Below are 19,181 nucleotides of genomic sequence, written 5' to 3'. Positions count from 1 at the left end.
ACATTTTATATCAGCAAATAAAGCTTCAATTAGTGAATATGCCACATTTCACTAACCATCCCCATGCTGTTGGAAACTTAGTTTGTTTCTAGTTTTCCACGATTTCAAACAAATCTGAGATGAGCATCCTGGTGTGAAGAAAGCTATTTCTCTGTTTTAAATTATTTCATTAAAATTGACTGCCAGATGCTGAATTTTGCCAGATTATAGAAAACAAACATTATGAAAGTTCTTAATAGGCATTGCTAAATTTCTTTCCTAAAGGGTTGCATAAGTGTGCCTTTCATATACCCTCAACAGCATAAAGTATTACCGTGTTTTAAAATATACCATAGTAGAAACTTGAGATAGAAATAACATTTACTGGTGTTCTTAAGGCAAAATGAGTGCAAACACGGTACTTCCGTCTGAGACTCAGCTGCCACACGTCAGCCAGTAAGCCTGAGGTCTCCTTTGGTAGCCAGGATCAAACGTGCCATTCTTCCACTGGACCACCCTTCATTCATAGCACAAACATTGACTGAACACCCACTAGCTTCCAAGCCCCGTGCAAAACTTGAAGATAAAAAGATATTGATACATGGCCCCATCCCTAAAGGGATTGTTATGCAAAGGGTGAGAAAGATAAGTCTTCATGAGAATAGACACAAGAGAAGTAGTACCACTGCGTTCTATCCAGGCTGCCCTGTGTAGCTCTGGAACTCCCTCAGCGATACACACCCAACAGGTCCTCCGGCCAGCTCTGGTCCAAATGTGCACTCCAGGAAAGACCAAGGAATGGGAGTGAGTAGCGCTCTGAATGCTTTCCACCCCCAAAGCCCAGGCCTACCAAGCACAAGGCTATTCCTGCTTAACTGAAAGGAGAATGCCTAAAAATATGTTATAAGAGCGGAGGAGATGTGCCTTAGGACCTTCCGCAGACATATCAACGTTGTAAGCCCAACTATAACCTCTGAAGCAGACAAAATCTACACCCAATAGCAGGCCCTCATGGTAACTCTCTCTCACTGACTACAGTTTACTGATGTAAGTGTTGTTCCCAATTTGAGAAGTTCATTGAGACACAATCTAGAATTAATAAACTGAGGCAATAGTGTACACTTAATGTACTTCTCAAGTTAGACAGCGGTTCAGTGTCACCACATAAAACCAAGTCTTTGTGATGATCTGAGTACCAGCTGTGCACTGATCAGGAAGATGAAAGGAATTTTGCTAATTATCATTACCCAGAGGAAAATAATTAGTTGCTTTGTAGGGAGAGCACAAAACAAATGTTGCTATTTCCATTTTAATTTCAACTACTAAGGTTGATAAAACTCAAAACGGGTCTATGTGTTTTATGAAAATCATAAACTCGTTAATACAGCATTAGCAGATTGCATATCAATCTTCATGTCCATGGATTAATTGGTACACTGTTCACTGGATGATTGATACACTGTTTTTAGGGGGCATGAAATATCGCCAGACCAGGAAGTAAAAAGGTGACTCAAGCGCCCCAGAAGAGGGTAATGCAATCCAGCTTTCTCAAGATTTCAAAACATTGTGAAAGTCTATTTTTCTTTTCTTCATTTTTCTTTGTTTCATGACAAATTGAATTTCATTCTCCTTCACACCTTACACATGAATTTCAGAAACAACAGATCAGGGTGATGTAGATTATTTATTATTCAAATTAAAGAATTCGGATCAACCATGGCCTGCTCTTCTCAAGAGCCATCAAGCTGGAGATGCCGCCTGTCCACCCGGGCCGGGAATCACACTGTCCCTCAGGATCACTATTGTTTGGATGAGACTATGGCGCCTGTGAAATAGCGAAGACAGCACTAGGCCATTCGAGTAGCTCAGAGATGTTAGAACACGCTGAGGAAAACAAAGAATTGTTGTAAAAATTTTGAAGCTTTTAGGAAGCCTATATGTTTCAAAGTGCAGGCAGACACAAATGTGAAAAGACAAAAACATAGGAGGAAATCGGACCCCGGGGCAAATAAGCAGCCACACCCTTGTCCCAGGATCTAGAACTCAGACTTGGACCTGCACGTCCTCATTGATGCAAATCCACCTCTCTTCACACTTTCATACCATTAATGAAGGTATTTATGTGTGTCACTAAACATCTTCCAACAGATCAGCTTTGCCACATAACATCCAAATGACAGCTTGGAACAGAATCTTATTTGAGTTCGATTTATATCTTTAGGGCTTAACGCATTTATTCACATTCCCTGAGCTTTACTTCCTTTACAGAAAAATTGGAATATTAACAACCCTCCTCTAACACTGTTTGAGGGATCAAATGTAAAAAAGGATCACTGTATATTAGTATTATCTTTGTGGGAACTGCTTTTCCTCTAATTGGTCTAGGCAGCCAGTGAATGAACACACCACCTGAACAACAAACTTTAATGGCCAAGTGTCCACGGGAAGAACTTACTGTCACAATTGAAAGAAATAAGCTAGTGGGGTGATATATTTAATGACTTGCGTCATTGTCATTGTGTCACATGCTAATTATTAGGCATAAATAATAAGCTGTGGATATAAGTGTATATAAGAGCATCACTTTTACAATCAAGTCCATTTTTTAAATTTCTCTCTTCTCATTTTGTCCATTCTTTGTGTCTGTAATCAGCATCAATGTTAGCCATTTTTTTAATGTAGCTTCACTATATTACTCATAGGAATGCTCACCCTCATGAAAGACAGAGCATTCCTTTGGTCCTGAACCAGGATGCACCTACCCCAATGCTTGGTGCTTCAGTCCGTGGTTCAGGACTGGCCTTTTCCACTGGGGGCTGTGGTACTAGAGGCAGTGAAATGTCTGGGCCATGAAGCCATCTCTTTCTTCTTGGAAAGCAGTGGAAGACTGGCGGCAGAATAAAGAAGAGAAAGCAAGTCAGTATTTGTGAACAGCTTTGTATTGGCCTCTCACACCAGTTCCACAAGGTAGCTATGACTGTTAGCTCCCTTTACAAGTGAGAGAGCTGCGCCTAATAAATTAATAACTTGCCCAAGTTCCCAGCTAGAACGGGGCAGAGTGAGAGTTTGAATTGAGATCTGCTTCACCTCAACCCTAGCCTGCAGTGAGAGTGGGTCAGAGCAGAGGCCTTGCACTCCAAAGTATGCAGGTGTGTGGCCTAAAGGGGGCAGGACCCAGGGAGATGGGGTTCTTCTTCTGTGAAGAAGGAGTTCTGAAAGAGAGATGATGAGGATCAAAGGTTAAGGGGGAAAGGGAGGACTGGGTAAATACATGAAAGGCAACCGATAAGCTTGGGAGTGTATCTGTCCAGCTTTATTTGCGGAAGGAGAACCACTATGATTGTTATGGGAATAAGGGATTTACAAAAGAATTAGAGCTTTCACAATTGTGGAAGGAGCAGGAGAAGAGAGACTTGGAGGACAGAAGAGTCATTAACCAGCTCTCAGGAAGCACTGACCCGGGTAGACAGGACAAAGCTTGCAGGGAGACCTAAAAAGTCAAGCTCAGCTAGCCTCTGACATAAGGCTGTGAAAGGAACTCACAGGGGCCTTAAAAGAGCTGTGGCCTCTGGAAGTCATTGCCTCTGTACGTCTGGAGTCAAGCATCTATTGGTGGGCCTGGGGCCACGGCTGGTTAGGAGGATGAAAGAGCCACCAAGTGAAGGACAATGAGGACAAGCTGGAATCCGCCAGGCCCTCGTGCACCTATTCATCTGTGGATCTGGTAGACATTCCACTTCCGTCTTTCCACCCACTGCACTTCCTCTCTCAGTCATCTGTAATGGACACCTGACAGGAGAGAGATTCAGGAAATGTAGTTCCAAGCTTAATCAACACAGGCTTAGTCAACAGGCGTGATTCAACACAAAAAGAAAATGCAGGAAAATCAGCTAGGAGGCTGTATTACAGATACGCAAGAAAGATGTGACCAGTGGAGAGGGAAAAAAAATGAATGGAAAGACATGAAAGAAAGCAAGAGGACTTGGTAATTCATCAAACAAATATAAAGAATTCATTTTAGGATTAACATTAGCTGCTATTAGAAATATAATTATTTATAAGTGTTATAATTTAAAAAATAATTTATAAAAGTATAAATAATAGTCCAATTCTGGCATTATCAAAGGATTTTAAGCCTACATATTGGGGGAGATCTTTGCCTCTTACAGCAAAGATTATTGTTTTTAATGAGAACATAGTAAACTGACAATATCATTTTGAATTGCAGTTTTTAAAATTTCAACTATGAAAATATTTTTTATAGAAAATGCCACCAAAACTTTTCAGGAGAACATTTCTTAGAGGTGATACGCGATCTTACTCGCCTCTGGCAGATTTCCTTGTCAGTGTGAATAATTACTCCAGATTTTCAGTTGTGAAGATTCTCCTTGTATTTGGAGGATTGAAGGCCTGTGATTCAACAGTCATATGAGTAAAACATGCCTGGGGTTTTTGCTTTCCAGAATATTTGAGCAATAGAGCAGCCCTGCTCGTTTCCTGCAACCACTGAAAAACCAAATCTCATCAGAATTCCTATTGGCCCCCTAGCCCATCCAAGATGACAACAATTTATTGAGGTTCCCCTATTTGACCCATAAGGTAAACAAGCCTTAAACAATGCAGAACAAAAGGTTCTTCTCTAGCTTCCTTTAGAAACAGCAAAACCAATAGCTTTTCAAGTAAGCCCATGTGAGCATCAAATGCTGTCTTGTAAGTGACACCAGACATAATGGAAGTGTCATTGGATTGAGAGTCTAGGTGTCCAATACTTCTTGTCTTGTCTCTGATACTAATTAGCCACTTTGTCCCTAGGAAAACCTACTTGTTCATCATTAAAATGAGTGAACTAGACCAGATAATCTCTATCTTCTCTTTCTGTTATAGAAGTCTAATACTGCCCAGAGTAACAGGCTCAATAAATTCCATCCACCCCCTGAGCAAACATAAGGCAGAAAGTCTTCAGATCTTTGTCTACTGACCGTCTGTCTCCAGGCCACAGCCCCCAAAGTCTCCACACATATGGAGGCTCACACTTTGGCATCCCTGTTTTCTTATGGGAAGTCACAAAGGTTTAAAGTTATACAGTTTTCTTAGACTAGTAGCTCTTTCTGGTAAGATATTTTATCCAGACCCCAAGAGTCCTAACGATAATAAGCAATGGCTCCTTTCATCTGTAGGTCCTCGGTCATTACCCACGGTGCTCGTGATAGACACCGTTTCCCTTGAATATCAGTGATAACCTCACCAGGCAAATAGAGCAAGTGACATTAAAAGATACTTTTAAAAAGAAGATCCTGTGGACCAAGGAGATTAAATGGATTAGCAAAGACCAACTAGACATCATTCCTCAAGATTCATAGTCTAATCATGTTCCTTTTGTCACAACGTGCTGAGCGATTTTTTAGATTATAATATCTATCAGAGAGCAATCATTTTGCAAGGCACAAAAATTATATAGGGTAATTAGAAACAAGACTCCTAATACACAGGTGTTTCATTGTGGTTCATTCAAGCAGGCTGCTGGCCAAAGTAAACTCATTGACCATGTGGTCAGTTTATGTCAAGGGGAACAGAATTATGTCACTGTATCTTGACAAGAATTGCCAGTGTGCAAATTAACCAAGTAATGCTTCCTCAGATGCTATATATAGTTTATCTCCTGTACTGGAGGTAGCAAATATAAACGCCTTCGGGAACCAACCGACCTTAGTCAAGTGGGCCTGATGTAAAACAACAGGAAACGAGGACTGTGGGGGACTACATACCGCCTATCCTTACTAGCCCCAGCCTACTGCTGCTGTGTGAGAACGCAGGCCCGGTATTTCCAGATCTTCTCATTTTTCCAGAGAAACTGCATTCTTCCATGAAGTCTTCTGATGTATAAATGTTGGAGACTAATTCAATTTTTTTCACACTGTATGGGAAAAGAAAAAACATACAAACACACCACTAACCATGTCTGTAGGTCAGATTAGGCCAGTAGATCACCAATATACAACTTCTATTGAATACCAATGTTAATATAAGAAAATATTTGACTTGTTAGCCCATGGGTTCCAGGATAGCGTAACCAAAATTAAGTTTTAAGGAATTAGAATCAGGTGACAGCAAAGGACTACAGCATAATTCCCGAGACTAGGATGAAGATCAAAGTGTTTGCACAAATTTCCATCCTTCTTGCCTAGGATCCAGCCACAGGGCATCGCTTGTAGTTCCTGAGTAAACCACGCACTCTGTCACCTCCAGGCCTTTGCACACGCTGGTCCTGGTGCCTGGATACCCTCCATATCCTCCCCTCAGTTTTATCAATTATCTTGACTTCATGCTCCAGATCTCAGGTCACGTCTCGTCTGTTCCAGGTACCAGTTAGCAACTCCACAACTCTACCTGCCCTTTGCAGCGCTAAGCTCTATGGTTTATCAGTCACACAGTACAGTGTTTGTCTGTTTTCTTGCATTTCTTCCTGATGAGCCCAGAAGCTACTTGAAGGCAAAAATCTCTGTTTTATTAGAGTTTGTAATCTAAATTTTTCAAACACTGTCTGGCTCATAGTTGGTGCACAGTATTTCTTAAATGAATATATGTTAAATAATAATGGAATAAAGATATATTTTATAGCCTTTCAGATAATCATTTGAAAGGTAAAATGTTATTTCAAATAGAAAAGTTACAACATTCCTATTTTCAAGTTACACATCCTCCTGAGAATAGTTTCACATCTATTTCTTAAATTATAAGCTAAAGGCAGGTCCTTTCCCTTTCTTCCTGCCATGAAGGTAGATATGATGGCTGGATGGATGGCAGCCATTTTGTGACTGTAAGGAAAAGGCTAAGAGAATTGCAGAGATGTCAGACCTAACATCATTGAGTCATTGAAACAACTCTGCTATCCAGTAATGCCTAGACAACTTATTTAAGAAAAACACATTTTTTAAAAAAATCCTAAGCAATAGCACTTTAAAGAATGGCAGGATTTACTCAAGGAAAGAGCATTATTCTAGGAGGAAAGATCTGTTCTGGTAAAGATCAATAAAATATGTGATACCATGTATGAATTAGTAAAGTACCTTAGAGGGAAAAAACTACACATAATGAATTAAACTATTATTACTTGCTCTCGCCCCCAAACAAATGCATGTTTATTCAAAGTTAGTCACTAAATTTCAAAGGTACTTTATTCCAGGAAAAAAAGAATAGCCTTTAGGAACCAGGATATTTGTACATAAAGCAAAGAATTAGTTACATAGGACACAAAAGAATAAGGTAAAAATCTATAGAAATACTGTAACCACTTTTTTTTTGCAGTGGAATATAATGAATAAAAACATTTCCGTGGTTACTTCAGAGTCATCGACTATGGGGTTTTTATAAAATACACTTCAAATAACCTTGAAAAGTAGGAAATTTTTAATATGTGAACAACTTCATTTTATTGACTGTGTCATTCGAAGTTACATGATTTTTAACGCAAATTTCAAATGACATTTGCAAATGAAAGCTAACCTAAATGGAGTTGAATTTTCTTTGCTCTACTTAAAACAATTTCTAACGCTGTTACACTATGACTAAGGCAGTGGGGTTCAAGGACATTTAGAAAAACTCAAGTGATTGTTTTTTCTATAAAATAAATAGTTTTTCTAGGCGAGTAACAAATGAGTAAAAACCATTATTCAAACAGTCTGAATGTGGGAGGACATCACCAGTGGCTCCATCATCGGCCCTGAAGTCACCTAGATCTTGAGATGCCAGGTTAGGGTCCTCAGCTGAAGTCGAAGGACGAGTCAGGATCATCCGAGGTAACTTTGAGATAATCAGAGGTTGTTGAAAAAGGAGATGTAGGGATTTCAAAAGCAAGGAGACTGAACAACAAAAAGCTGAGCCAAATGCCAGGACTCACCACAGAAGATGAGTAATCAAATAAGTATAATCACCAACAAAGATGAGACTAAAGCATGAATAAAACAAGGGGGCAAGTGTTTTAAGCAGTAGAATGGGGAAAAGGAGACAATCTCTCCAATTAGGACTAGGAAGCCAATGGAAGTGTTACACACTGCGAGTGTGTCAGCCCGACTTCGAGATTTTATTGGTGATATTGACGTGAATCATTTTGTGTATCAGAGGATAGCAAGTGCTGGATCCAAAGGATTTGCCTGAACAGTAAGAGGCCACATTACAATTCACATAGATTTTGATGAACTGAAGAGGGACTTCAAAGTACTCAGAGCCAAAACGTATTTTTCCTTTCAAAATGTACTCTTTCACAGCCACGAAAGTGAAATTACTTACAAAACGGTTTAATCAAAACCTCAAATGCTAGTTGATGAACGTGTTATTTGCAAGCATCGTTTAGTAGGCATATTCCACCAACACGAATTCCTCGTGAGTTTTGTGTTATGAAATACAGACGAGAACCAGAAGAACCAGAGGGCAGATGCTCAAATCTTTGCCAACAAACCCCTCCAGGCTTAGCTCTTCTATGGCTGTGATACACTGCTGTGACTCGTAGTAAAGAAGAAAAATCCCCACCCACAAAGCCAGGAGAACACAAAATTGTAAGAGTACAAAGAGTGGGAACCATAAGGTCACACTGGGAATGAGGTCACCACACACCAGGATTTTGCTATCTCGTAGTAAAATGTGCACATGTGCGCTCGTGGGCCTGGATTTTTATTCATCAAGAACATGCATGACAGAGATTAGAACCATACTGGACTCTATTCTGTGCCACAAAGGAATGGACAGACAAAAACAAATCTGGATAAGATTTTGGTGAATCAGCCCCAGAAAATGGAAGCAAGTGCTTCTTATATTTTCTAACACACAATATGGCCAAATCTGCAGGGTCAAAGCTTGGAAGAGAGCTATATCAATTATGGTTTCCTTGCTCAACTATTTAGGTCCCTGGTTTTGAAAGAACATTGCAGAATTACTAATTTTCCAGACGGTAGAAGGAAATTACTAATTTTCCAGTGCGTGAAGCAATGTTAATGTTTCCATCATCAAATGCATAATATTAAACTAGAACAAGTGTCCTTACTTATTTAATCTCATTTCTAACCTCGCAAATTCAGAGCATCCTTCCTATCATTGTGGCCCACTGGAGGCTTTATCACCAAAACAAGTCATTCAGAGTCCTGATCTTTCTGAACAAGATGTAAAACTAAAAGGTCTGAGGATCACAGACCTAAATATCATGTCCAGACAATTGAGAATAAATTCTGAAGGATGGAAAGATTACCAAATGTGGATTTACTTCCAACAACTTGCCTAGAAGTAAACCCCTAGCTCTTTGAGTAACTCTCATGTTTTGTATGTAGTGGAAAGCCTAAATGGCCTTTTGTCATCATCAAAATAATTTAACTATTACTTTTTGCACATGTCACTGCATTGGATATTATCCCACGTAGGCTGTTCTCTCCTCTAAGGACGTGCTTTTCAAAGAGTGATCCAATGACCCCAGACCCCATCCACCCGCACTAGTCATTAACCAGAGAAAACATCAAAGCCCCATCCTGGACTTCTAGGTAAGAATTTTTAATGATAGAGCTCAGGAATCTATGTTTTAACAAAGCTTGAGAACCGGTGCTAGGGACATATGACCCTCTACTGCTTTAACTGTGATACCTAATTCAGACGCTGTACTAAGGTTAATATCAAAATCTTTAAGTGATATTTTAATTTTAAAACTCCTCCTTTACAGAGGGTTCACTGACTTAATTCAGATGGCTTACTTACCCAAATTTTTATTGCCATACATGCAGGCCCAAAAAAGGATAAGGTTTAACTACACATGATACAGGTGACATCACAAATCACTGGAACCAAGATGGTCTTTTCACAAATAATGCTGGACAACTGATTAGCCATTTGGAAAAAGAGAAAATTAGAACCACTCCTCACACCATACACAAGAATAAATTCCAGATGAACCAGTGAGTAGGGAAAACTCTTTTTTCCCCTCTGCGCTCTGACACTACTACCACACTCAGAACACTCCTGACACCAGATGCGTGGGCTTTTCCACACAAAGCAGTACTGATACTGACTGTCTGGAGTGGGTGCAGACCCCACAGTGAAGGGCTCAGTCCCACCAGACTGCCCCCCACTTCACACGCCCATCGCAAGTAGTAAGTTCTCAGGTTACCTTCAACTTCTGTGATTGGGCTACAAATCAGGGGTTCCTGCAACTCCCTCCTCAGGTTTGATAATTTGCTAGAGCAGCTCACAGAACACAGGAAAACATTTTACTTACTATTGCTGATTTATTATAAAGGATACATATATATACCTTTTTATTTTTTTTTTGCAGGGAAAGATTTGCCCTGAGCTAACATCTGTTGCCAGTCTTCCTCCCGAAAGCCCCAGCACATGGCTGTCTATCTGGTTGTAAGTCCTTCTAGTTCCTCTATGTGAGCTGCCACGACAGCATGGCAACTGACAGATGAGTGGTGTGGTTCCCTGACCAGGAAACAAACTGGGGTCACCAAAGCAGTGAGAGTGCCGAACCTTAACCACTAGGCCATCAGGGCTGGCCCTATAAAGGATGTTTTAAAGGATACAGATGAATAGCCAGACGAAGAGATCCACAGGACAAGGTCCAGAAGAGTCCCAAGCACAGGAGGTCTTGGGGAGTTGGGGAGTTTGGGGTTTGGGTGGAGTTGGGGTTTGCCACCCTCCCAGGATGTGGATGCATTCACCAACCCAGCAGCTCTCCAACCCCATACTATAGGGATTTTCATGCAGGCTTCTTGTGTAGGCATGATAGTTTATTAACTCAGTCTCTAGCCCTCCTCCCCTCTCTGGAGGATGGAGGTTGGGACAGAAAGTTCCAAGCTTCTAGTCATGGCTTGGTCTTTCTAGTGACCAGCCCCGCCCAGGAGCCCACCAAGAGTCACCTCACCAGAACAAAAGATGTTCCTATCCTAGGAAATCCCAAGGGATTTAGGAGCTCCATGTCAGGAACCAGAATCAAAGACCAAACATTAGTGGGAACCAAATATACATATATATATTTCTTATTATTTCACAGAGATCTAAATGTAAAAAATAAAGCTATACAAGTAACAGATGGGTGGCTTCCTCCAGAACCTGGGTGTAGGAAAAGGCATTCTAATTGTGACTAAAAATCCAGAAGCAATTGAAAAGAAGAGTGACAAATTTAACTAAATAAAAATTTAAAATTTTACAAGGCCAAAAGTAAATAAATAAATAAACTCAAATAACAAAGTACAAATTGGAGAAAATATTTGCAACATATATCACAAATAAAAGGCCACTACCCCTAAAACTAAAAAGAAGTTTTTAAAATTTGAGGGGAAAACATACCAAAAACCCTATAGAAAAATAGGAAAAAAATACGTGCAAGCAACTTACAAAAAGAGATCAAAATTCTTCTTAAGAATATGAAAAGATGTTCAACTTCATTCGTAAGAACAGAAAACACACCCTGAAACCACAAGATCCTACCTCTCACCCATCAGATTGGGAAAAATTCAAAAGCTTCGCAACACAGTTGTTGCTGAGGCTGTGACGAAACGGGCACTTTCATATGTGGTTGTTGGGAATGTAAAACGATGTAAACATCGCCGAAGGGAATTTGGCAATATCTAACAAAATTACACGTGCATTTCTCCTTGAACCCACATCTAGGAGGCTATCCTGAACATACCCCTTCAGCAATATGAAAATATGTATGCACAAGTTTATTCATTGCAGCGTTGTTATTACAAAATATTGGAAACTGCCTAAATGTCCAAGCAAAGGAGATTGTTGAACAAACTCTGGTACAAGCACACAACGAATACTATCTCGTGAAAAAGAATGAGGATGCGCCCTATGAACGGATGGGGAGTGAGGTGCAAGAGACCTCGTAAAGCGAAAAGTCAAAGCACAAAAGATTATACCCAGTGCCTGTGTTTAAGAAAGAAGAGGAAACAAGAAAACATACATGTGTCTGCTTATCTTTACAAAAAAGGTCACAGGAAAGAAAAAACAGAAACGACTAAGTTGGTTCCCTACAGGGGGTGACGGAGAGGAGGGCGCACAGGGCAGTGGAGGAGCGACATTCTCTGAGTAAACCTTCTCTAAAGTTTTGACTTTTGGAAGTATGTTAATGTTTGTCATTCAAAAGATGTAAATCAAGAAGGATGGGAAGAGGGAAAAACGAAAATGGAAAGAAACCAAAAAAATGAACCCAACTGTATTTCAAATGAATACCATAACCACAGTGCAGGGCAAAAAATGTCCCAAACTAACGTAAGGAACTTATACACACAGTTTTGACTACATGCCCTGTACGACCTCAGTCTTGGGCAGGGTAGGGAGATAGGAAAAGGGGAAACTGGAGAGCCTGAATCTTTTCATTAGGTTTGGTTTTCGTAGTAGATATGGGTGAAGGTTTTCTGAAACTATTTTAGATGTATTATAGGATTGAGCAAGTGAGAAAATATGTTGATGTCTTGGAAGCCAGGATTCTCACTGTGAAAGAAAGCACATGAAAATATGGAGTGGAGGAGGGCAAGAAATCAGAGATATTGGTGTAGACTCATGATATCCAAAATGTGCACATGCATGTGTGTGTGCACGTTTACATGATTCTATCATGTGTGTATGTGCATGTGTACCTACATATGTGTATTATGTGCATGCATATATTTCCCGGCTCTGTCCACTAAAAAGGCCTAGAAGCAGAGGCATTCTAGGAGCAATGAGCACAGCTAGTGCTCAGATCTTCATCTCTAATCCCATTCCCACTAAAAGGAACCAGGGGTCCTTGGAGACGTGGCTGAAAGCAGGATTAGGGAAAGGGAATTACAAGATGAGCACGGAACATTTTGTTACACCAGATGATGAGGATGTGCTCAGACAATAATGGAGGGTGACACAGGCACAAGTAGCCACCTTGAAGGGACTCCAATCAGCCAAGTCTGGGACAATCAGAGCTCCAAACTAAATAAGGACTAATTAGAGACCATTTGGGGTCGGATGGGGCGGGGAAACAGGAAGCCTTGCGACCACACAGATAACTCGTACGTACATCCACACATGAGGGAGAAGGGAGGGTTCTTGGTTCCTGGAAGGTCACACGCTGACTGGGGAATGTGGAGGGAGTGCTGACCTGGGTCCTCATCATTGTGTACCCATCATCTTAAAAGCTGGTTCAGGCAAGAATGCTTGATGGATGCTAAATCCAAGGGGAAATTTTAATAAGGAGCAGGGTATCTGCATGGTCTTAGAGTATCTCTCTACATACTGCTTATTAGTTGCAATCAAGAAAACAATAACTAAAGAGCGGAGAAACAGGTCATCGCTTCACTTTGTGATGAAAACTCATGAGGGGCAGATGGACATCATGTGTCTCCAGATGTGACCGCCTGAGAAGCACAGTGTCATGTATGTGGTGGTCCAGTCAGGAACATGAAACCTAAGTCTAATCATGAAAAAGCGTCAGACAAACTCAAAATAGGGAGACATCTGTTTTTAAAAGGGGAGGGGACTCTATCTTCAAAAATATCAATGTCATAAAAAGACAAACGCTGTGGAAATGTTTCAGAGATTAAAGAAACATAGCAACTTAATGCAATATCTGCCCCTGGACTGAATCCTGTATTGGAAGAAAAAGAAGCTATCAGAAACATTAGCGGGGCAGCGGGAAAATTAAAATACAAATGAGATAAAAATATTAATGCTATATTACCAAAGTTGACAACTGCCCTGTGATTACGTAAGAGAATATTCCTAGCCATAAAAAGCACTAAGTACGGAGGGATAAACGGCCATGATGTGTGAAACTTATTCTCAAATGCTTTGGTAAAACAAAACATTATGTGTGTATAGACATTATTACACATAAATGCACATCTATATATGCATATATGTACATATATATTATACATATATGTATATACGCATGTATACACATTATGTGTGGATATATGCATATATGGAGAGAGAGAGGAGAGAATACACAAACGACCGAGCGAATTGCATAAAATGTTAACAATAGATGAAGCTAGGGAAAGGGTTAATTGTCATTCTTTGTACTATTTTTATTCAAGTAACTTTTCTGTAAGCTTGAAATTCTTTCCAAACAAGTAAAAAAATAAATACATATAGGCCTTCAAGAAATGTTTGATGCCTTACCAGTGAATGTCACGATACGGGAAGGATAAAGGAGAAAATCAGAGCATGGTAAAATAAACAAGTACGTATTAAAAGCATTGATCTCTCAGTAGGCTCGCCTAGAGGTGGATAAAATGAACAGAAGGGAAAGAGATTTGAATGTTCACTTAGATTAGAAGATAAAGGTCAGACTAGCAGAGGTAACAAGATCCAAGTTAATGAAATGAGCCACCCCACTGACCAGGAGGGAAGGAAAGAGAAAGCGCCTGTGCTTCTGAAAGCGCCTGTGCTTCTGGAAGCGCCTGTGCTTCTGAAGAGTTCGGAACTCTTCATCCAAACTGCAGAGGGCCCAGCTCTCCAGTAACTAGTCATCTTTCCAAAGCTTTCACATCCACAAGTTCACAAGTTTTGCTCTTACATTTCAAATAGTTGACAAGGAAGACCCAGGATAATGTCACTCCTTTGGGCCCTCAGGTGACATTCTCTTTATGTCAATGTTTTACTGCTGTGACAAGAGTCACAAATAGCTGATAAACACCTTCTAAAGGAGATCGCACACACAGAGGACTGAGGTCTCTTTTCAGCTTCTTTATGACTCCTCTGGACACTAGGGTGATGGATCTAAGAAAAAACTTGAGAGACTTAATTGAAGTTTTAGGACAAATTGAGAACATCATTGAGGGGAATTTTAAACTTCTGAGCATTGATACTCAAAGCATAAACAAATGAAAAATAACGAGAAGAAAAGCTTCCCCACACTGCCCTGGATATCCCCAGGCGAGCCACTCAACATTTTCCTGCAATTTGGTAATTGCTAAAATTCTTGTCCTTTCTCTTTCTGCCCCACTATGTTTTAAAGAGGATAACGCGGAACGATAACATTTATTTTAACTAAAATACTGGCAGTTGAAATGTGGACTAAGTCCAATTAAGACTCTAAAAAGTGCCCCTAGCACTTAAAGTGAGCATGATAGGAAGTCTTTCCAGCAGATAAAAGAACAGAGGGAACATTCACACAAACGGGCAACCACGACCCAGAAACGATAGGATGCAACAAAGGAACCAGCAGCAGAGAGGACACCATGGCAGAGGAGAGAGAGACAACATGGGGTACATAGCTGAACCCCTTTAGAGCTCAGAGAGTGAAAGGAGAAAGGAAAGAAAGAATTTGCTCTACACAGGCCAGCTGGGACTCAAAGATCTCTGATTTAATGGTACAGACCTAGCAAAGGAGTCCAGCCAAGGCACGGTGGGAGCCACTAATTTTAAAGCCTGTGTGTTTTGTTTAGGAGATGCTGTGAGAACCTCACGCCCAACAAAGGAAACATTTGCATTGCCACTTTAACTACACCTAAAGCAACACCACTTGGTTTAAACATGTAATTCCCATTTGGGGGTTGAACATACTGGAAATGTATCCGATTTTAAAATGTTGGCTCTCAGACTATTCCGTCAGAGGCCTCGTGAGAAAATATTTTTGCATGTTTGAAATCTTCACTGAGAAAACAGACATTTTCATTTTGTAAGAAGTTTGTAACTTTTTTTGTTTTTATTTATCAGTTGAAATTAAAGAGAACCATATCAGAGCAAGCAAAATAGCTTTAACAACTTACTGAGTAAAACCTACACTACCTTTTCCTGACAGAACAATATCCACATATGATTACGAAAATTGCTTAAACCCAGAAATGTAAACCAACTCTTCCTGGTCGTCTGTTTTCTTTTCTTTTTTCTTAAGCGTCTACTCTCCCTAAATTTTCTAGGATTCGCATATTTGGTTTTTCATCATCTGCAATACTGAAAAATGGCTCATGTTGCAATCTTTCTTAATATAACTTGCTTTCTTCTAGGAGATGGTTCTAATAAGAATGCTTCCTGAACTATGGATAAGAACAAGATGCTATCTTAGCCCTAATAGACGCACAAAATCCCGCCTCTGTGTGATCCAGGCTATCACCCTTCAGTGTCATATTAAAAACAGTTCTAAATCTGACTTGGGCTGATTTGTTGCTTTATATCTCTGTTCCTTTCAAATTTAAATTTTTCAAGTTTCGTGTAACCCAATTTGTTGCATACGTATATTACTTTTTAGATTACTTCTAGCATGTGATAGACCGAAAACTAAATTTAGCAATACCATGAATCAGTTGCTCATTACGTCTGCTCATCACCTGGGCAGCAGCTTCAAGGTGAGTCACTTATTCCTTCAGATTTTTTCTTTTGCTGACCCAATCCATTAGATTCCAAACTACCAGGTTAGATAATTGAAGGGTCAAGTACAGATCCAGCAATCTCTGGAAACAAAGTTGCTAGGGCCATTGAGATGAACCTGGTGCCCCAGAGATATCCTCCCCTCTCAACTCCTCCTTCTTCTGCTCACCTCCCCCTCACCCAGCCCCTGTCACAGGAAATCGCAAGGTGGGAACCTTCATCCTGCTCCCAAGAAGAGCAGGGCAATGCTTTGGTACTTTGAGACTAGCTAGGAAGGTGAATGGAGTCTCAAAGTGCGACTAGAAACAGGTGAAAACATTTAGGACAACTCATTAAAAAAGAATTGAGTGTGGTTTTTTGAGAAATCTCCATACTGTTTTCCATTCCATATGGTCCAGCTATTCCAATTCTGGGCATTTATCCAAAGAACATGAAAACACTAATTCAAAAAGATATATACACCCCTATGTTCATTGCAGCAATATTCACAATAGCTAAGACTTGGAAGCAACCTAAGTGCCCATGAAGGGATGAGTAGATAAAGAAGAGGTGGTATATATACATATACAGTGGAATACTACTCAGCCATAAAAAAAAGACAAAATCATGCCATTTGCGACACATGAATGGACCTTGAGGGTATTATGCTAAGCAAAATAAGTCAGAAGAAAGACAATTACCATATGAATTCACTCATATGCGGAAGATAAACACACACATAGATAAGGAGAATAGATTGGTAGTTACGAGGGGAAGCAGTGTGGGGAGGGCAAAAGGGGTAAAGGGGCACATACATACAATGATGGATGGAGGCTAGACTTCCGGTGGTGAACACAATGCAGTCTATACAGAAGCCAAAATAGAATGAAGGACACCTGAATCTTACGTGTTATAAATCAATGGGACCTCAATGTAAAAAAAAAACTGGGCATAAAAACATTCAGAGTGTGATTTTTGGTGTCTTGTAAGTCAAGAATTCAAGAACATTCTTCTCCCATTGTAAAAAGTGGCTAAGTGGGCTATGTTCAAAGTCAATTTATAATAACTGACTGTTTTGATAATATTAAGACTAGATAACTATTCTTTTTTCTTTTCTGAGACTTTGTAAAGGTTGTCCTTTCCTTTCTTATGTAAATATTATTGAAAAGTTAAATTATCACAAAAGGTTTTTAGGCATTTACTTTATGGGGCCATAAAGTTTTCCAAGCCAAAGAGATAGGTTGGTTGTTGTGGGCTGGGTTTCCCAAAAACAGATCTAAGCTGGATTTGGGATCAACACCTGTGAAATACAGGAGATGAAGCTGGATTGGGCAAAGAAAAAAGAACTTCAAAGAAGGCCCAACAAGACTTGACCAAGCGAGCTGGGAGCCCTGGTGAGCACGGCCTGTCAGAGGTGGCACGTATTGGGTGCAAATGGCTGGCTAGGATTCATTCCCTTCCCCACCTCAGTCCCTGGAGGTCGGCTGCTTGGTCAGAGGGGACAGAGGGCAAAGCAGCTGACTACAGCTGAGGCAGACACAGAAGGATATGACAACTATGGGCTGTCTACTCATCACACTCCCCACAGCTTGCCAGCAAGCTCTGCCTTGAAGAAAGATCCAGGCAATGCACCTCCATGTCTACCAAGCTGGCAAGAACTGGCTACATTAGGATACTACCTAGTTGTGCCTGTCAAATGCACCTTCATCCTCTGTTTTATAGAAACATGCCATTTAACAAAAAATATTTAAACAAGAAATATTTAACATTCATAAACCACTTTTACAAACACAGAGAAAGTGATTCTTAGGGAGGCCTGCCTTGAGCTTGTCCCCATGTTTGTTAAGCCTACTTTCATCAGCCAAGGTCAGCAAGCATTCTCCTTTGGAAAAACTACCCTTAGCATCTGTTTCTAGGCCTAGAGCTCTGCAGCTCGCTCCGGTATGGTGAACCCCATAGCCAATGGCAGGGACTGGCTGGAAGAGGGTCCTTCATTGTCACACACCCTCATGAGTGAGAACAAGTGAAGCAGAGTGATTCCTGGCTTGCTAGTCAGTCCCGAACCACAGACGACAGGGTAAGTGCTTTCCAGTTGATGATGTAAACGAACTCCACAGGTCGCACTGAGACAGCGCTGCTGCGGCTGCCTGAGGGGAAGCCATGACTCTGTCTGACATGCATAAGAGCCCCTCCTCGATCAAGCAGCCCTAGAATGTTCTTTCCTTCTCTGGCATAATCGTCTTCATCATTCAGCTACGGGCAGGGACTTTGCTGCGTTGCTATGGGGATTGCACTGACGATAATCACCTGTGAACAGGCGTAGGCAGTGACAGCCCTGCTCAGTTTGATGTTGCTGCTGCCCCCTCAATCTGAAGGCGGCAACACTGAGAACAGAGCATGGACTCTAGAGAATCCCCAAGGTCAACAGCCTGGCCACCAGCTCTAGATTCAAATAACAGCTTGTCATTCCGGCTTATCGAAGCTCCAACTACGGTGGCTCTTGATTTTAGTGCCAACTCAGATCCTCTTCCCTACAGCTATGAGTCTTTGAAAAAATCTCTCTAGATCTCTGTTTTCTCATCTGAAAATGGGGTGAGAGGGTGTGTGGTTGGTACAGAACGTGTCTAACTCCACAATTCCAGGAGCTAGGCCACTGCTGCACATATCCAAAAGGCCAGTCTATTAGAGCGCTGTTGCCTACCATGAATCAATCACCCTGCAAGTGAAAATAAAATTTAGATCACCTATTAAATGATGCTCAGATGCCCAGACAATAACGAGGTTATGCCTCAATTCAATAGCTGTGTTTTTAACAAGAGAACAATCAGTGTACCGCTTTGGCTGTGCGGTGGTACAGGGTTGAGATTATTTACTTTCTCTTTAAACCAACC

At 40.7% G+C, this 19,181-nt stretch overlaps 1 long non-coding RNA gene across 1 annotated transcript in view; it reads left to right on the top strand.

The window, feature by feature from the left end:
• Positions 1–16,162, top strand: part of LOC103542001 (uncharacterized) — a 30,142-nt gene extending 13,980 nt beyond the window's left edge. The window contains exons 3-4 of the long non-coding RNA XR_542602.2: positions 10,289–10,365; positions 15,951–16,162. This is a non-coding gene — a long non-coding RNA (uncharacterized lncRNA). The remainder of the gene's footprint in view (positions 1–10,288; positions 10,366–15,950) is intronic.
• The last annotated feature ends 3,019 nt before the right edge of the window (positions 16,163–19,181 follow it).

This window comes from Equus przewalskii, chromosome 19, assembly GCF_037783145.1.
Source record: "Equus przewalskii isolate Varuska chromosome 19, EquPr2, whole genome shotgun sequence".
NCBI classification, from domain to species: domain Eukaryota; kingdom Metazoa; phylum Chordata; class Mammalia; order Perissodactyla; family Equidae; genus Equus; species Equus przewalskii.
This window is presented reverse-complemented; position numbering and strand designations above follow the sequence as displayed.